This window comes from Triticum dicoccoides, chromosome 5B (assembly GCF_002162155.2).
Source record: "Triticum dicoccoides isolate Atlit2015 ecotype Zavitan chromosome 5B, WEW_v2.0, whole genome shotgun sequence".
Classification (NCBI taxonomy): domain Eukaryota; kingdom Viridiplantae; phylum Streptophyta; class Magnoliopsida; order Poales; family Poaceae; genus Triticum; species Triticum dicoccoides.
Window position 1 is genome coordinate 21,755,937 of NC_041389.1, and position 20,996 is coordinate 21,776,932.

General features: G+C 45.6%; 1 long non-coding RNA gene and 2 pseudogenes across 2 annotated transcripts; 2 read left to right on the forward strand and 1 right to left on the reverse strand.

Moving 5' to 3' along the window:
* Positions 1-1,665: 1,665 nt before the first annotated feature.
* On the forward strand, positions 1,666-3,508 carry LOC119308925 (annotated as a pseudogene).
* LOC119308926 lies at positions 3,509-4,858 on the forward strand (annotated as a pseudogene).
* Positions 4,859-6,330: 1,472 nt separating this feature from the next.
* Positions 6,331-8,796, reverse strand: LOC119305046. Of its 2 annotated transcripts, XR_005148524.1 has the most exons (7): positions 8,627-8,796; positions 8,317-8,500; positions 8,133-8,229; positions 7,629-8,047; positions 7,207-7,389; positions 6,868-6,970; positions 6,331-6,721 (listed from the first exon to the last, which is right to left on the reverse strand). It is a non-coding gene; the product is annotated as an uncharacterized LOC119305046 (long non-coding RNA). The 2 variants fall into 2 exon arrangements; XR_005148523.1 differs by having other exon boundaries at positions 8,317-8,793.
* Positions 8,797-20,996: the final 12,200 nt, after the last annotated feature.

The following is a 20,996-nucleotide window of genomic DNA, read 5'->3' on the forward strand; positions in this document are numbered from 1 at the left end:
AGAAGAAGAAGAAGAAGAAGAAGAAGAAGAAGAAGAAGAAGAAGAAGAAGAGGAGGAAGAAGAAGAAGAGGAGGAGGAGGAGGAGGAGGAGGAGGAGGAGGAGGAAGAAGAAGAAGAAGAAGAAGAAGAAGAGGAAGAAGGAGAAGAAGAAGAAGAATAAGAAGAGGAAGAAGAAGAAGAAGAAGAGGAGGAGGAGGAAGAAGAAGGAGAAGAAGAAGAAGAAGAAGAAGAAGAAGAAGAAGAATGCATTCAGGATTCCTAGAAGCGATGAATGCTTAATAGTGAAAGATTGGAGGAAAATTGTTAATGATCGCAGAGAAGTACTAGGGGGCAGCAATGAGAAGCGCAGCCAACGATTAGGAGACAGGTTCATCGGCATGCTCCAGTATGATCAATCAGAAGAGCTATACATGTTCTATGCTATTTTACCAGAGAGAGAGAGTAGCTAGCATGAGTGATTTAGCTAGTTCTTCACGCTGCTCTTAATTAGTACTTGTCCTTTCATGTCCGTGTTCTTCGTTCTGAACTTAAGTGATTTGCTTTTGTGGTGTTATATATGAACGCTTATAATATCATGACAATCATGTTGAACTCGATCGATAATATTTTTGCTTCTGGTACAATTGAATGTTTCTTCTTTAAGCTAGTAGTGCTGGTGGTGATTAGATAGCTAGTTAATTATTATATCATTTAATGAAAGAAACCGTAGATTAGTTTCAGCTGGATGGATCCTACCTAAGTGATCAAGTATATGCCATATCCGTATATATTATAGTTGATCAAGTATAATATGGATATGGCATATACTCTAGCTAGCTAGCTATAGAGATATCCAATTATGCATCCAGTCGAAACTAATCCGTGGTACTTTTACCTAATGATTTAACAACTCATTATAATGTAAAACAATCACTAAATTAAATTGAAAACACAAAATTAAAGAAAAATAAAAAAAACATCCAAACATTTAGTACCGGTTGATGTTACCAACCGCTACTAATGCCCTCCACGCAAACGGGCCTGGCTCGTGCTACGTGGTGGCACTTTAGCGCCGGTTTGTGACGAACCGGTACTAAAGGGAGGGGACCTTTAGTCCCCACTCTTTAGTGCCGGTTGGCGAACCGGCACTAAAGGCCGGTTCTGCACTAGTGCAACGTTTTTTTTTCTTGGAGCGATCAATCAGTATTTGTTCTGTGTGTAGCAATCGATCTGTATATATACGACCTGTGTACACGTGGGATCTTTTTCATTTTCCCCTAGCACTAATCATCTCTTACGCTCTAGTCCCTGGTTAACGTTTTGTCAAGAAAAAAAATCAACTTTGTAGTTATAATCAAATTCCAACTAACTTAATAATAAATAGTCAATTCTCTCGAGTTTCAGAGACATTATAAGAAAATACTTTGGTGGAATACACTAACCGGCAGAGTTTCAATCTCTTTGGACAAAAAGAGAATGTTTAGGCCAGCTCCACTACTCTAGAGCGCACTAACTCCCATCACAGTTAGTGCCACAAAATTCTACGAACCACAAACTTGATTGAATGACTGGGACTCCGTGGGGCTAGTGGTATATGGCCAAACATCTCTTGTAGTATGGCTCTGGTGCATAGCTAAACCCTAGCCGCCGAGCCTGCAGCATGCACCCATCTCTTGTTCTTCCAGCATGCATCTCACAACTAATCTCTTGTTCACCACCTTCATCATCATAAGCATCACTTCATCTTCAGAAGTGGTGCATGCACTAGCGCTACAACCACAACATGCACATGACAGCGGCTGCATCCCAGCTGAGAGGGCCGCCTTGCTCTCCTTCCACAAGGGCGTCACAAGCGACAACGCTGGTGTCCTCGCCTCGTGGCACGGACATGATTGCTGCAGGTGGAGGGGCGTTCATTGCAGCAACCAAACAGGCCATGTCATCAAGCTTCACCTTCGCAATACAAGTCCGGACCTTGACCCCTATGATGTGTGCGATGATGCTAATTCATTGGTTGGCGAGATAAGCTCCTCTCTCCTTTCCTTGAAGCATCTAGAGCACATGGATCTTAGCATGAACTGTTTGGGGCCAAATAGCGTTATTCCTCAGTTCTTGGGCTCCATGGAGAACTTGAGATATCTTAACCTCTCTGGCATGCCATTTACCGGCAGAGTTCCTTCTCAGCTTGGTAACCTATCTAATTTGCAGCATCTTCATCTTGGCACGAGTTCTTATTACGGGACATATTCAACGGATATCACTTGGTTAACAAAGCTACCATTGCTGCAGTACCTTAGTATGAGCACAATTAATCTCTCAAGGGTGGATGACTGGCCTGGTACGTTGAATATGATTCCGTCTCTAAAGGTTATCAATCTTGCTGCATGCTCACTTGATACTGCAAGCCAATCACTTCCCCACCTTAACCTCACGAAACTTGAGAAGCTTGATCTGTCCGGGAATAATTTAGGCCACTCAGTTGCATCAAGTTGGTTTTGGAACGTAACAAGCCTCAAATACCTTGGTCTTGGTGGGACTCTTTACAAAATTTCCAGACACACTAGGAAACATGACCTCACTCAAGGTACTTGATTTGTCAGAAAGCTCTCTGGATGAGTCTGGAAACCTTAAAAGTCTCCTTAAAAATCTTTGCTGTTTGGAAATCCTTGACCTCTCTGGAAATTTTATGAATGGTGATATACGGATGCCGATGGAGGGCTTGCCACGATGCGCATGGGACAAATTGACGGAGCTGCATTTCCATGGAAACAGATTCAACGGGACGCTACCAAATTTTATAGGGGAATTCAGGAGTTTGAGTGTGCTTGACCTGTCCAGCAACAACTTTGTTGAGCTCATACCGCCAGGGCTTATGAATTTGGTGCGTTTAACCAATCTTGATCTCAGACAGAATCAACTCAATAGGATACCAATTGAAATTGGTGCCCTTACTGCTCTGACTTATTTGGACATGAGCCACAACAACTTGACTGGAAGTATACCAGTCGAGCTTGGAAAATTGAAGCATTTGGCATTCCTTTTTCTTGAAGACAACAAACTTACTGGATCAATACCACCAGAGGTTATGAATTCAACTTGCTTAACCTTCCTAGACCTCTCCAGTAATCACTTCAATGGAAGTGTACCCACTGAATTAGGTTCTCTGAAGAATCTGGTTGATCTGGACCTAAGCAAAAACAACCTTAATGGTGTGATCACGGAAGAGCACTTTGCAAATCTAAAAGGTTTGAAGATGATAGATTTCTCTTCCAATAATTTGAAGATTGTAGTTGATTCAAATTGGCGCTCTCCTTTTAGGCTACAGTCTGCAGTTTTTTCATCTTGTCAAATGTGTCCTCTCTTTCCAACTTGGCTTCAGCAGCTGCGGGGAATCGATTCACTTGACATTTCGAGCACAGCTTTAGAGGACAAGTTTCCTAATTGGTTTTGGTATACATTTTCACAGTCAACATATCTCAACATCTCTAACAACCAAATAAGTGGAAGCTTGCCAGAGCATATGGATGGCATGGACTTGGAAGAACTCTACCTAAGTTCAAACCGGCTCACCGGGTCAATACCTTCATTGCTCACAAATATCACTATGTTAGACATATCCAACAATAACTTTTCAGGAGGAATACCATCAAATTTTGAAGCCTCCCGACTTCAAATGTTGCTTATCTATTCAAATCGAATTAGCGGGTACATTCCAGAATCCATTTGCAAATTGCAGCAACTATTGTATTTGGATTTGTCGAACAACCTTTTAGAGGGTGAAATTCCTCAATGTTTTGGGATCCAAAAATTACAATTTCTTCTGCTCGGTAACAACAGTTTATCAGGAAAATTCCCAACATTTTTGCAGAATAACACAAATATGGAGTTCTTGGATCTTGCATGGAACAAGTTGTCTGGAAGATTGCCTACTTGGATAGGAGATCTTGAGGAATTAAGTTTTGTATTATTGGGCCACAATGCATTTTCTGATAATACTCCAGCCGACATAACAAGCCTTAGGTCCCTTCAATACTTGGATCTATCATGCAACAATTTCTCTGGTGCAATACCTTGGCATCTATCGAACCTAACATTTATGACAGAAGTACAAAATAAATTCATGGATATGGATGATAGATTTATTGGAACCTCAGATATTCATGGTAGTTACATGGAATTCCCTGTGATGGGGGCAGGTCACCTAGGAGAAATATTGTCGGTAGTAACAAAAGGACAGCAACTTGTATATGGTAGAACACTTGCATATTTTGTGAGCATTGATTTATCAGTAAACTCCTTGATTGGTGAACTCCCAACAGACATCACTTCCCTTGCTGCACTAATGAACTTGAATTTATCATCCAACAAATTGAGTGGAAAAATTCCAAACATGATTGGCGCCATGCAGTCACTGGTATCTCTTGACCTCTCTCAGAACAAGCTCTCTGGTGAAATTCCGTCGAGCTTGTCAAGCCTGGCATCTTTGGCCGCGTTGAACTTGTCCTATAACAATTTGTGTGGAAGGATACCCTCTAGCCCTTAACACAGACAACCCATCACTTATGTACATCGGCAACGGTGGACTTTGTGGGCCTCCTCTCCACAACAATTGTCCAGGAAACGATTCTTCCATTATCCATGGCGATCCCGGAAGCATCAAGCAAGAGTTTGACCCACTGACTTTTTACTTTGGTCTTGTGATGGGACTTGTGGTTGGGCTCTGGATGGTCTTTTGTGCACTCTTGTTCAAGAGGACATGGAGAATTTCTTATTTCCGACTCTTTGACGAGGCGTATGATCAACTCTATGTATTCATGGTCGTGAAATGGGGAAGCTTGGCAAAGAACACAACCACAGAATAAGCATTTTCCTTTTCTGAAGGAGGCAGTGTCTGTGCTGCACCCATGAAAGAGCTCTGGATTATTAACCAGGGTATGGTAGATCTTAGGCATCATATGTTATATCATGTGCCTTGTTTACACCTCTAAATAAAGATAATGATATCTACTTCTTCTGATACATTTATGAGTTTACTATTGTAGTACATGCAAGACTTAAATATAATGTTGTGTAATTATACCGATACATGTAAATACTGTAATATTCTTCTGGACTGTAATAATGAGTGTATTTCGCTGAACGGTTTTTACTTCTTTCTGCGATCACAGCATGTTGAGTGTTTTTCTTTGTTGCAAGATGGTTTTGTCATCTGAACTGAATCAGTAATGGAAATTCTTGAAAAACTTCAGTTTATAATCTTGTACTCTGTGAGGTACTGCTCCATTACTATTTAATCGGTTGCTTGGATCATTCAGACTTCATATACTGTATGTCCTGAAATTTCTGCTTGTATGATACTTGGATGAAAATTTTGCTCTCGCCATCTGCAGAAACCAATTTATGTGTGGGTCGGTTTCAGTTGATTGGGTTTTCTCTGGTAATTAAGTAATTGTGCTTGGTATTCAGATCAGGTGCGCACTCCCAATCTATGAAACATAAGAGAGGTAGAACAGTCTCTACCTTATATAACGTCGATAGGGAAACACCGGCTCTGACATGCCGTGAGCCGTCCTTGGATGATTTGTGTGCTACTTCCAAGCACGGCGCTTCGTGTATAGTAAGTATTACTATCATGCTTAATTATAATTATGACAGCCTAGCAGTATTGTATATGGCTAGTGATGCATCTTTTCTCATGCTTGTTTCTTGTGCCATATAATGCAGGTGGAGCTTTTCTAGACCAATACGGGCCTTGAATGAATCAGATCAGGGTTGTTCTTGTGACCGCCTAGGCCGGTAACGATTATGCTTTTGAAACTGTCAACGGTTTAAATTGCGAGTTACAACTTAAAAGCAAGGGGGTAATATTGAGAAGTAGTGGTGATTTACTTGAAGTCGTATTGTGTTTGTAACCTTGGCAAGAAAAGTTGTGACTGCTTTATGTCCAGTGTGAAAATTACAGCCCAACCTATAATTTTTTTAGCGCTATAAAATTTCCATCATCTGAAAAACAAGTCCATTCTACATGAAGCATGCAACGGATCCCACAAGCGACCGGAATATATTTTAAAGATTATCACCTAAACATTAGTTATAAAATATGTGCCATGAAAAAATTGAAATATTCAAATGTTATAAACTTCAGACCCAAAGCTACTTCACAAGACAAAAAGGAAAAGAAAATTAGAAAAGCAGCTACAAATAGAGTATGAACAAAGTACTAGTAGAAATTGTTCTTTTGCAAAATTTGGTTTGTTTAGGTCATCGGCAACAATTAGGCTTCGACAGTTTAATCTATAAGAGAACTTCGAATTTCACATCACCTGATTGAATGGGGGAACACCCGACAACTCAATCATAAGTTCATAACATGAATGGTTCCTCCAAGGCTCCAAGGACAAAAGCCAATCAAGTCACATGATAATTCCAGCAACAGAAACTAAATCAAAAAGTTCATTAGGCTAGCTACCACAGCAAATCAGATTACATTTCAACAAAGAGAATAAATCGACAACTACGCTAGGCTGCAAATAAGTCATGGCAGTTCAACGACAGAAACTAAATCATCAAGCACACTAGGCTGCGATAACAAGTGAGATAGTAGTTTAATAATAGAAACTAAACTGAAAACTACACTAGGCTGCAACAACAGTCAACAACTCCACCGTGTGTGCAGCTGCCTGAGGGTGTTGATATTTTCCATCTGCTGTTGAGGTGAAGGCATGAGGTGCTATCTCCTACACTGCACAGTAGTCAACTCTTGGGATTAAGAATCGGTAGCAACAAGTTAACAAACTGTAACAAGTAAAGTTTTCCCTATCAAACAGTACATTAAGATTGTTGCCCAAAAAGAACTGTACATTGAAAATTTGTTCAAGTAGTACTTACAGCCTGCTGCTCCTAGACGGGCAGGACTGGTCCTTCAGGCAGAATTGGGACTTCGCGGGGAATTGGGTTTCCGTTCAGTACATAGGAAACTCTACCCAGTACACTACAGAAAAGAGAATTAGGAAAGATGCAGGCAAAAGTTGTTTCCAAATTTATTGAAACCAAGAGTAGAATTAATCTGCACAACTATAACTAGGTACAGAGTGCTCATTCTGTACCTGAAAGTCGAAACCATTAAAGGCATGGCTTTAGTGACCCATTTGAATTTCAGTATTTCAGGTAAGTGGCAACACACTGTAACACTATATTTATGTATATAAATGGTGAATCACATAGTACCTGCTGATCTCTGGTCCCTTAAACACAGTTTGCTGTAGGAAGTTCACAGACCAAGCCTCCATGGTTTCATGAGATATCCCGACAAGATGACCACTGTTGTTGAATATAGGCGATCCAAAATGTCCGTATGAATGAGAAGGAATACCGATACTAAGATTGCCCCATTGGCCTTCTTCTCCATGGCTGCTCACAACCACAAAAGAACATTAGAGCTACCTTTTTTTTCGAGGAAAGGAGCATCATGCCCTCAATGTCATATATCATGCCCTACTAACTTCAAGCGTCCTCCAATCGAACAAAATAAATAAAACATAACATTGCGACCATCTACGGATTACCCATATCCAAAAAAATGAAGCTCATTGTCTAACAAATAATCAAAGTGCAAGATGTTAAGAAGTTTGATGTATAGTAAAGCTTACACGATGGATCCTCAACAGTAAGCTGTTGGCGTGAAAAAATCCCTCTGCGGGAACATAAAAGCATACACCTCCTCCGATATTCGAACATGTCCAGTCTCCAATGTGACCGGCTGTACGAAATCATTTGCTTGCACCTGAAGAACCAATGTGCAAAATTCTTGTTCCAAGAACTTCTTAGATGGGGCCACTGGCACATCATCGTATCCCCCAGCAATCGGCAGATTCACGACGAAAGGGCAGTTCTTCTGACGGAAGAATGTGGGATCCGCGATGACGACGCAGGATCCGTCGTCCTTGATGGAGACGATGGTGCCGGGGAGGACGACAGTCACTGGCTTCGATCCCCCTCGTGTTCCCTTGCTGTGAGGATTTCGCCACTTGAAGGAGATCCGGACGGTGGACTTGCGAACAGATTCATGCTGAAGCAAACAAACATAGACAGATCCATACCGTAAATCAGAGGGAGAAAATGGATGGGGATCCTCCATGAACGAGTCGACTGACCTGATCCTTTAAGAGCGAGCCATCCATTGGAAGATTTAGTGGTGGGATTTCTACAAGAAAGGTGAGGAGGGGAAATGGCAGGCGATTTTACTGGGATCTGGAGAACGAGCGAGCGTGGGTCAGGAATTGGTGAAAGCGCAAGGGAACACGAGGGGGGTCGAAGCAAGAGGGGAAATCAACTCACCGTCGTCCGACGCTGTCGCGGGTGTAGCTCAGCGGAGATAGGCACGGTGGGTTGAAGTGGCGGCGGCAGAGGAACCCTAGCCTTGCGGTCGCCCCTTCTCGCTCCCTGTGTCCTCCTCTTCTAAGCAAGGTTGTAATGGCGGCTTTCGTTCGCTGCTTGGCGGCAAAATCCTGTCTAAACCAAACTGTTCAGAACAGAGCAACGGTGATTCAGCTATTTTTTTTTCGGGGGTGATTCAGTTCATATGTGTCATTCTCTCCTACTGCTTCAATGCTTCAGTTCAGGTACTAGCTAAAGCACAAAATTTTACCTTTTCAGTTCATCAATCGATGTTGCGATGATGTGCATAGAGGCCTTTTCTAGAAAAGAAAGTTCAATGGATTGTATTTGTATTCTTGGAGTGTTCAATGGCTAATTTCAACCGATATAGCGATCACCCCTCCCCCGCTCCCGCGGCGTGCCCCGCGTGTGCGTCACAGGAGCCTTAGATCGGCCGCTGATGCTCCTCTTCTCCCCCGGACGCTGCCCCCCACCCCTCGCCGTCGCCGAAGGGCGTCCGACGGGCGAAGCCCGTGCGACGCGGGCGGCGGCGGGGCCTCTCCTTCCCTCTCCTTCCCTGGTGGCGGCGGCGCGGGTCAGCTGCTCGGCGGCGAGGGACACGGAGTTCGGCTGGGCTACCAGCGGCGGGGACGGTCAGATCCAGCGACTGCTTGGCTGGGAGGCGGTGGTGCGTCGTCGCGCCGCCGGTCGGGGGATTCGGTCGGGGCCGTCCCGATCTAGATCTCGATCCGAGTTGGCGGCGTCACTGGTTTGCAGGTGGGTGTCTCGCCGGCAGGGGGCATCTGGTTGGGCAGTCGCGGCTCAGAGGACCGGCGCCTTGCCCCTCCTCGCTTGTGGGACGCGTCGTGATGGAGCCTGCTTCTACCTAGCTTGGGGTCAAGCAGGGCATGTTGACCTGGTGGGGAGTCACAGCCATGGGGTTGTGGCCGCCACCTTCTTCCCGAGGTGGGTTCGACCTGGGCGCCGGTGTCCTCCTCTGTCGGACATGTGTCGGGGGCTCCTTCCCGAGGACCAACTACCTTTCTCGGCGTTCGGGGTCATGTATGTGTCGGGCTGTTAACCGTGACTAGGAGGTCTGGTTTGTCATCATCCGCTCGTCTGGTCGTGGTTCCGTCACTGGTATGGGTGATAACCCACAAGTATTGGCGATCAATGGTAGTCCTTTCGATAAGTAAGAGTATCGAACCCAACAGGAGCAGACAGAAATGACAAGCGGTTTTCAGCAAGGTATTTTTTGCACGCACACTAATGCAGAACCGGGCTATAGCTCCTGTTCGTAAGGCCCTTTAGTGCCGGTTCTGTAACCGACACTAAAGGGTGGGGACTAAAGCCCCCCCCCCCTAGTACCGGTTCTGCATGAACCGCCGTGTGGCACCCTGGCTCACAGAAAACCGGAACGCCCCATATTCCAGCCCAGAGATCGAGATGAAGTCTTCTGGATTACGACACTGCTTAGCATAGAACAAACCATCCTTCTATTATTACACGAATATGAATACAAAGTCTCCGATATTACAATGAATAACATCAGCACGGCGACACTACGCCTGCCACTGTTGCTCTATGCAAGCACCAGAACAACACGAAGCAGCGAAATAACTCTAGCAGCGGAACAACGACGATGGTGGTGAACTCCACTCCGCAGGGACTCTGGCTGGAACGCTTATCCTAGCTCGCACGAACGGAAACCATGACAAGCAAGCAATCAAATCCGGCATGACCTGCAACCTGGCATGACACGCCAGGTCAGTACATTGAATGTACTTGCAAGCTCACAATAACCAGAAGCATTCAAGACAGACAACAGCATGGCAATTACAGGTTAAGCAGAAATTAACATGATATCATCATAGCAACAAGGCATCAACATGAACATGATACAGCCAGAACAACATGAACATATTAATCCAACAATACTAGCATGCAACATGATGACACTATCATGCACTACTTATTCTGCTCGGGATACCTCGTAACCAATACATGCATCACTTACCAGCCTCGGACATCACATGATCATCTCAGGATCAAATCAAGCTTGGTATAAACAATACAGTAGTAATCATTAAATGACCACAAGGAGCTCGATCTTTACCCACAATTCTCGCACAACATTGCAAATATCCAGCAACTCGGTATCCTCGATACGTCGTGATCCTTACGACGATCACAACCCGACCAACACTTGGCCCGTGATCCTTATGGAGATCACAACCCGACCAATACATGGCCCGTGATCCTTACGACGATCACAACCCGACCAATACATGGCCCGTGATCCTTACGGCGATCACAACCAACTTATCTCATTGTTATTAAGCACATTATTCTTATTACTATTGACTCATGGTGTACCCTACTTTCGAATTGGGCCCTTATCCGTGGGTGCGGCTATCGATAGATTTAATATACACTCTAGAGAGGTTAGTACACTGTAACCACACTACGGAACCCATGGCCTCGCACTCCCATTTGGGTGGACCAATGGCGTTCCGACAAAACCGATCTACTGCCATGACACTCTCCCGGCCACTCCGACTCACTCCCCTCTGGGCTAAGTCATGGGTGGCCCCGTGTCTACCTGAAGACACCTCAACGACCACCGTAGTGGCCCAAAACAATAAACCGTCCCAAACAGGGACACGTGCACATAACAACAACAACGGGCACACAAGGCTTATGTCCGCCTACCTGATCAGGGTAGCGCGCGCCCATAACCTTCCGCTCGTTGGAGGCACCGGCGAGAGGCACGACAATAGACCCAGTTAGGACCGTCCCATACCGGTAAGCGAGGTTGCATTGGTCAGCATCGTTTCAGCGGCACCATGACTCAGCCAACAGTTGTTCAAGTTCAATTTAATCCGGTTAACTTGAATGCAAATATGCTGAGCCATGATAAAATGCATGAACATGATATCAACATAATCATGAGAGTATCACATAACTATCCACCATATCAACAATAAATCATATCCACTAAGCATGGCATACTGACTAGCATGAACATCACCAGTACATCAACATGTACTACTAGCAAGCATAAACATATGAAAGGAAATACCAGCAGGTATAACATGATCACAGAGTACCAAACAACATAGCACAAAAGTGAACATGCAAATCTAAACATTACCGGAACAATGATAACCATCTTTTTAACAAGCAAACAATTAATAAAGATTTAAGATGAAAGCCATGGCTACTGCATGACTATCATAAAAGTGGGTATTGTGGCTTGCTTGGGGTGGAAGAAATCACCGGGGAGAAGTGCGGTGAAGCCGCAGAAAGATTTACCGGAAACAGTTCTCTCTCGGAGGGGCTGTTTACGCGCAAGGGCAAAAAGTTCATTTTCACAGTGTCAAACCATAGTGAAAGCATGACCAACAGAACGGGCTCGACGAAACAAAGAAGTGGGCTTTGGATTCACCTCATTTGGAGTTACGGATAAAAAGTTATGGAGGGTTGAAGTTCAGGGACTTTTCTGCAAAAATAATATTCACAGTCGGGTCCCTGAGTGGATAAGGCAGAAGCGCAAAGTTAGAAATACGCTTTCGATCAGCGAAAACGTAAAGTGGAAATACGCCTTCACTTATCTGACGTGGCGGGGACTGGTTAACGCGGGGCCGGCTCCTATGAGGCTGACGCGCGGGGCCCGCAGGAAGGTGGGACCCGCCACTTATCCACGTGGGTTGGGCTGGGGTCAGGGCTTATCTCACTGCCATATGGGGCCATGGGGGCCATGCACCCGGTCAACGCCCACCTCCCGCCTGTCTTCTTCCTTCTCCCGATCGAGAACAGAGGCGAGGCGCGACAGAGCGCTGCCGGCGAGGGCCCGGCTGGCTCAGGCGCTCCCCGGCCGAGGCAAAGCCACCGGCAGGCGCGGCTTGGCCTACCGCCTCCATCCTCGGGGAGAACGGCCGTCGGGGAGGCCCGGAGCAACGGCGGTGAACGAGGACAGGAGGAGATAGAGGGCGGCGGGCAGAGGTGAAGACCAGCGATGCGGGCTGCTCCGGTGATGAGATAAGGGGCTGGGGAGGATCATTGAAGAGTGGGGAAGCCAGTGGTGGTGGACGAACGGAGGGGGAGGCTCGGCGTTGGGAGAATTTAAGCCGGAGGGGGCAGCGGCCATGGCGGCTATGGGGGTCGAGGAGAGCTTCTGGAGCTCGAGCGAGTGGACGGGGAAGGATTTGGGAATGACAAGCCACTCTGGAAGCAAAGAAGAGGGCATCTTCTTCAGTTTCCAGACCACAAAGCCACGAAAAAGAAAAACTCAGGCAAAAACCTCGGAAAAACAAAAGAAAAAAAGGGGCCAAAAATCAGGCTGTCACAAACCTTACCCCCTTAAAGAAATCTCGTCCTCGAGATTTGGTTGCTCAGGGAACTAGTATGAATATTCTGACTTAAGGAAACCGTTTCCAACTCGGGTATCCTTTTTCCTTTATTGTTGTCCCCATTAAATTTTTATCTGACTAGCCCTGGGTGGTTTCCTTTACTCTATCCACATTCTGACATATCTTACCTGGCTTGCTCATGCTTATATAGGCTCCAATTTCTTTTTAGATCTGCTGACTAGCTGAGTGTGATTTAATTATCACGACTGAAATATATGTCCATCTCACAAATCCAAAAGTGATTTCTGCCGGGTGTGCCACTCGGCACTGACAACCTTTCATGTAATGATGATTAGAATTTTCTGATGAAAACTCAAGCTCTGACTCATTGCATTGGGTTTCTCCACTAAATGCAGGTCCTTTGGGTTCCAAACAGTGAGTTAAAACATAACCGTTTCCTGACAGATTCTGACTCATCACAGAAGTTTCTGAATCATCTTAACCGGTTCCATTGTCGTGAGTATCAGATCCGTACCAAATATTTGATTGTCTCCTGTCGCGGCCAGCATAAAGGGTTTGTCCTGTATGATAATATTTGCAGGCTTGACTGATGGTGGTTCTGACGGAAAAATTTTGTGCACGACAGGCTATCCATGATGATTCATATAAGTGAGGACTCAGGCTTCCAGACTGTTATTCCTCATGCCGATTACTCATGCTGTAGGCATATCCATGTGGATCAATACTGACTTAGACTGTCCGGGGGATCTGCACCATGGGGGCCGTGTACAATTTTCATACCTGCATCACTGGTCTTGCCCCTTCATTATTGTTTTCTTGGTCTGGATCTTTGGCTGAAAGAGCTGGGCCATATTGTTTCTTTGTATGACCATAGGTACAATCAGTGCAATTTTTCGGCAATTGTAGTTTATCCTCATTTTTCTGATAGGGTAACCCATTAAATGGCAGGTTCAACACCTCTCAAGTTCTGATCGTTGGGAAATGATCATCCGAAACCCTTGCAAGAAATCTTCAAATAAATCAGTAGCCACCAGAACGGTCTTTACAACTCAGATCTGGGACATTACTGGAATAACTCAACCACGGCTCAGGATGGCTGAAAAACAGCTCAGAGCATGAGACCGGGTCAATAAGAAGGTGGCAGCTCCCTAAAATAGCCAAAAAGCAGCTATAGTGTTACTGTCACAAAAAGAAACTCAACAACTGTACAAGACGGCCGAAAAGCAGCTCAGACTCGTGACAGCTGTTGAAGAGAGAAACAAAAATCAGCATCCACCCCGGATAGCTAGAAACAGCTCAGATCACAGGCGTGGTGCCGTCATTGGAGAAAAGGGGACAAGGGCTCATCAGGATCATTTTCCAGGTTCATGGGTACTTGTATTGAGCTCATTGATGTCGTCAATCCTCATAATCCTTTGTCACACTGTGGTGTATACTGGCTTTATTCTCATAACCATCCTCACGTGGTTGTCAGATCCTCATCCGAGTGACTTGTAAGATCTTGATGGTATGCTCGTTGCATATATATGAGGACCTGATTCCGAGACAGACGTGTATTCTGACTGATTCTTGATTCTGACCAAAATGTTGCCGATCCGATTCTTGGGATTCACTGCCATATGCTGTCAATTCATAGTGTACTACCATGTACCAATGTCTTACTGAGGAATATTTGCTAGCTTGTGCTCAAAACTTTCATCGGACATCTTGCTGAAGAAGACTGGATATCGTATTTCAAAAGCTTACCCCCTTAAAGACTTTGCTGGGGAAAGACTCAGTACCTTATGCTGGAAGCTTTTGCGGTTGCTTACTGAAGAAGGCAGAGTACCTTGCGTGGAAAATCATCCACGTATCGTACTGAGGAAGATAGATGAATCTTGCCTTGGAAGCTTCTTGGTTATCTTGCGAGGGAAAAGTGGGTTGCTTACACCAGAAACTTCTTATTGTGATATGCGGACCGAGTACCACATATACATACCAGCTTAATATTTTTGATGTTGATTTCTTGTATGAAACAGGGTTTTACTGGACTATCCTCCTTTCTGAGTATATGCCATATTTTTGCTTGCTTCCAGGTACATCGAGTTCCAAAATCATCCTCAACGAAAAATTAAACCTGTATCTGAGCCATACCTTTGATAATATTCTGCCAACCTTGCACTCAATTTATCTTCTTGCTGATTTAATCATTTTGTTGTGATGAGTGCACGCTAATGCAAAATTGATACTGACGGTCCATCCAGGATTTCTTTTGCATCCAGACAAGATATTCCCACTTTCACTGTGGTCAGCTGGTAATTCCATTCTGTTTAGCTGAGTTTCCAAATATATGCATTTCTTGCTGACTCTTCGGGGCCGATGTCGGCTGACGAGTAACTTTAATAGGGGAAAACTTTGTAACACCGAAGGCCCAAAGAAAGGAACAAAAGAAACGACTAGAACAAAAGCACACAAGCATTCTACTAATATAATTCATAAAGCAATCATCACATATTACTGCTACTCACACAATAATATGCATGCACACCTAAGCACACAAATTTCACGGAAACTCCGGTATTGCGGTCTAATATGCTGTGATGATGTGCACGGGGACGAATAAATGTGTGGAAGAATTGGTGTAAACAATGCTACACCAAGTGCTAGCTTAGCCAGGTGGCAACCTGAACTAGCTCGAAGGTAAGGACGTACTCGGTAATCATGCAGTAGGACACGAGGGTCGCAACCACATCATTATCAAGCGGACGGAAAAAGATCCGTACTCATCCAAGAAATAGGATAGCGGAGAAAAACTGAGGCTGCTGACATTGCCCTTTCTTGAGAACTACGATCATTAAGGGTTTCCAACACGACAGAATAAAAGAATGATCTGAGATAGAGGCATGTCCATCAGTGAAATGATAGACGGGACTGAAAGAAAGACATCGACGCGATACCTGAGCACCATTTTGCAAACAGTGTCGGGATCACTTGGCATCACTCTGCTGGGACAGAAACGACACCAAACACCGAAAGAAAAAGGGAACTGGAGAAATGCAAAGGTTGAGCTGTAGTGGATCTGAACCAATGCCAGCTACACTCACCAGATAAACCGCTATCACAAATACTAAGGCTATATGCATGCTATGCAACAAACAAATGCAGCAACCAAATGCAACAAGCCAGACTCTATACTACCGATTTTTAACGTTCGCACGGTCTAGGGAGTCCTACAGACAAACCTACTCTGATACCATGCCTGTGGCACCCCGGCTCAGAGAAAACCGGAACGCCCCGTATTCCAGCCCAGAGATCGAGATGAAGTCTTCTGGAATACGACACTGCTTAGCATAGAACAAACCAGCCTTCTATTATTACACGAATATGAATACTAGGTCTCCGATATTACAATGAATAACATCGGCACGGCGACACTACGCTTGCCACTGTTGCTCTATGCAAGAAGCAGAACAACACGAAGCAGCGGAAGAACTCTAGCAGCGGAACAGCGATGACAGTGGTGAACTCCACTCCACATGGACTCTTGTTGGAACGCTTATCCTAGCTCGCACGAACGGAAACCATGACAAGCAAGCAATCAAATCCGGCATGACCTGCAAGCTGGCATGACACGCTAGGTCAGTACATTGAATGTACTTGCAAGCTCACAATAACCAGAAGCATTCAAGACAGACAACAACATGGCAATTACAGGTTAAGCAGAAATTAACATGATATCATCATAGAACAAGGCATCAACATGAACATGATACAGCTAGAACAACATGAACATATTAATCCAACAATACTAGCATGCAACTGATGGGGATCATTGCAGAAAATAAAAAATTTCTACGCATCACCAAGATGAATCTATGGAGTCATCTAACAACGAGAGAGAGGAGTGCATCTACATACCCTTGTAGATCGCGAGCGGAAGCGTTCAAGAGGACGGGGTTGATGGAGTCTTACTCGTCGTGATCCAAATCACCGATGATCCTAGCGCCGAACGGACGGCACCTCCGCGTTCAACACACGTACGGAGCGGTGGCGTCTCCTCCTTCTTGATCCAGCAAGGGGGAAGGAGAGGTTGAGGAAGAGAGCTCCAACAGCAGCACGACGACATGGTGGTGATGGAGTGGCCGTACTCCAACAGGGCTTCGCCAAGCTCTTAATCGGAGGAGGAGAGGTGTTGGGGAGGGGAGGGGCTGCGCCTTGGATGTGGTATGCAGCCCTCCCCTCACCCCCTATTTATAGGGAAAGGGGGAAGGGGGCCGGCCCCCTCTAGATGAGATCTAGAGGGGGGCGGCAGCCAAGGGGAGGGGGCTTGCCCCCCAAGCAAGGGGGGCGCCCCCACTAGGGTTTCCCCCCAAACCCTAGGCGCCTGGGCCCAAGGGAGGGATGCACCCAGGCCTACAAGGGCTGGTTCCCTTTCTTCCACGGCCCATGAGGCCCTCCGAGAGAGGTGTCCCCTCCCGTTGGACCCCCGGGACCCCTTTGGTGGCCCCGGTACAATACCGATATGCCCCTGAACTTTTCCGGTGACCGTATGACAACTTCCCATATATAAATCTTTACCTCCAGACCATTCCAGAACTCCTCATGACGTCTGGGATCTCATCCGGGACTCGGACCAACATTCGGTAATCACATACAAGTCTTCCTAATAACCCTAGCGTCATCGAACCTTAAGTGTGTAGACCCTACGGGTTCGGGAATCACGCAGAATGACCGAGACAGCTCTCCGGCCAATAACCAACAGCGGGATCTGGATACCCATGTTGGCTCCCACATGTTCCACGATGATCTCATCAAATGAACCATGAAGTCGAGGATTCAAGTAATCCCGTATTCAATTCTCTTTGTCAATCGGTACGTTACTTGCCCGAGATTCGATCGTCGGTATCCCAATACCTCGTTCAATCTCGTTACCGGCAAGTCACTTTACTCGTACCATAATGCATGATCCCGTGACCAACCACTTGGTCACATTGAGCTCATTATGATGATGCATTATCGAGTGGGCCCAGAGATTGTTGGAAATATGCCCTAGAGGCAATAATAAATTAGTTATTATTATATTTCCTTGTTCATGATAATCGTTTATTATCCATCCTATAATTGTATTGATAGGAAACTCAGATACATGTGTGGATACATAGACAACACCATGTCCCTAGTAAGCCTCTAGTTGACTAGCTCGTTGATCAATAGATGGTTATGGTTTCCTGACCATGGACATTGGATGTCGTTGATAACGGGATCACATCATTAGGAGAATAATGTGATGGACAAGACCCAATCCTAAGCCTAGCACAAAGATCATAGTTCGTATGCTAAAGCTTTTCTAATGTCAAGTATCATTTCCTCAGACCATGAGATTGTGCGACTCCCGGATACCATAGGAATGCTTTGGGTGCACTAAACGTCACAACGTAACTGGGTGGCTATGAAGGTGCACTACGGGTATCTCCGAAAGTGTCTGTTGGGTTGGCACGAATCGAGACTGGGATTTGTCACTCCGTGTGACGGAGAGGTATATCTGGGCCCACTCGGTAGGACATCATCATAATGTGCACAATGTGACCAAGGGGTTGATCACGGGATGATGTGTTGCGGAATGAGTAAAGAGACTTGCCGGTAACGAGATTGAACAAGGTATCGGGATACCGACGATCGAATTTCGGGCAAGTACAATACCGCTAGGCAAAGGGAATTGAATACGGGATTGATTGAGTCCTTGACATCGTGGTTCATCCGATGAGATCATCGTGGAACATGTGGGAGCCAACATGAGTATCCAAGTCCCGCTGTTGGTTATTGACAGGAGAACGTCTCGGTCATGTCTGCATGGTTCCCGAACCCGTAGGGTCTACACACTTAAGGTTCGATGACGCTAGGGTTATAAAGGAAGTTTGTATGTGGTTACCGAATGTTGTTCAGAGTCCCGGATGAGATACCGGACGTCACGAGGAGTTCCAGAATGGTCTGGAGGTAAAGATTTATATATGGGAAGTCCTATTTTGGTCGCCGGAAAAGTTTCGGGTTTTATCGGTAATGTACCGGGACCACCGGGAGGGTCCCGGGGGTCCACCAAGTGGGGCCACCGGCCCCAGAGGGCTGCATGGGCCATGTGTGGGAGGGGACCAGCCCCAGGTGGGCTGGTGCGCCCCCCCCCCCACAAGGGCCCAAGGCGCCTAGGGTTTGGGGAGGGGGCGCCCCACCTTGCTTGGGGGGCAAGTTTCCCCCTCTCCCCCCCTTGGCCGCCACCCTAGATGGGTTTGGGGCTGCCGCACCCCTTGGGGTGGGAACCCTAGAGGGGGCGCAATCCCCTCCCTCTCCCCTATATATACTTGAGGTATTTGGGGTTGCAGACACAAGAGTTTCCACCTCTCCCTGGCGCAGCCCTACCTCTCTTTCTCCTCCTCTCCCGCGGTGCTTGGCGAAGCCCTGCAGGATTGCCACGCTCCTCCATCACCACCACACCATTGTGCTACTGCTGGATGGAGTCTTCCTCAACCTATCCCTCTCTCCTTGCTGGATCAAGGCATGGGAGACGTCACCGGGCTGTACGTGTGTTGAACGCGGAGGTGCCGTCCGTTCTCTCCCGTGTGATTTGGATCATGACGAGTACGACTCCTTCAACCCCGTTCTCTTGAACGCTTCCGCTTAGCGATCTACAAGGGTATGTAGATGCACTCTCCTTCCCCTCGTTGCTAGTCTCTCCATAGATAGATCTTGGTGACTCATAGGAAAATTTTGAATTTCTGCTACGTTCCCCAACAGTGGCATCATGAGCTAGGTCTATTGCGTAGATTCTTTGCACGAGTAGAACACAAAGTAGTTGTGGGCGTTGATTTTGTTCAATATGCTTACCGTTACTAGTCCAATCTTGATTCGGCGGCATCCTGGGATGAAGCGGCCCGGACCGACCTTACACGTACTCTTACGTGAGAGAGGTTCCACCGACTGACATGCACTTGTTGCATAAGGTGGCTAGCGGGTGCCAGTCTCTCCCATTTTAGTTGGATCGGATTCGATGAAAAGGGTCCTTTGAAGGGTAAATAGCAATTGACATATCACGTTGTGGTTTTTGCATAGGTAAGAAACGTTCTTGCTAGAAACCCATAGCAGCCACGTAAAACATGCAAACAACAATTAGAGGACGTCTAACTTGTTTTTGCAGGATATGCTATGTGATGTGATATGGCCAAGAAGAATGTGATGAATGATATGTGATGTATGAGATTGATCATCTTCTTGTAACAAGAATCACGAATTGCATGTCAATGAGTATGACAACCGGCAGGAGCCATAGGAGTTGTCTTTATTTATTGTATGACCTGTGTGTCATTGAACAACCCCATATAATTACTTTACTTTATTGCTAACCAGTAGCCATAGTAGTAGAAGTAATAAGTTGGTGAGACAACTTCATGGAGACACGATGATGGAGATCATGATGATGGAGATCATGGTGTCATGCTGGTGACGATGATGATCATGGAGCCCCGAAGATGGAGATCAAAAGGAGCAATATGATATTGGCCATATCATGTCACTATTTGATTGCATGTGATGTTTATCATGTTTTTAAATCTTATTTGCTTAGAACGACGGTAGTAAATAAGATGATCCCTCATTAAAATTTCAAGAAAGTGTTCCCCCTAACTGTGCACCGTTGCAGAAGTTCGTCGTTTCGAAGCACCACGTGATGATCGGGTGTGATAGATTCTAACGTTCACATACAACGGGTGTAAGCCAGATTTACACACGCGAAACACTTAGGTTTACTTGACGAGCCTAGCATGTACATACATGACCTCGGAACACAAGAGACCGAAAGGTCGAGCATGAGTCGTATGGTGGATACGATCAACATGAAGATGTTCACCGATGATGACTAGTCCGTCTCACGTGATGATCGGACACGGCCTAGTTGACTCGGATCATGTAATCACTTAGATGACTAGAGGGATGTCTATCTGAGTGGGAGTTCATAAGATGAACTTAATTATCCTGAACATAGTCAAAAGCCCTTTGCAAATTATGTCATAGCTCGCGCTTTAGTTCTACTGTTTTAGATATGTTCCTAGAGAAAATATACTTGAAAGTTGACAGTAGCGATTATGCGGACAGTAGAAAGCTTATGTCCTTAATGCACCTCTGAGTGTACTGAACCCCAAACGTCGTCTGTGGATGTTGCGAACATCGGACATACACGTTTTGATAACTACGTGATAGTTCAGTTATACGGTTTAGAGTTGAGGCACCAAAGACATTTTCGAA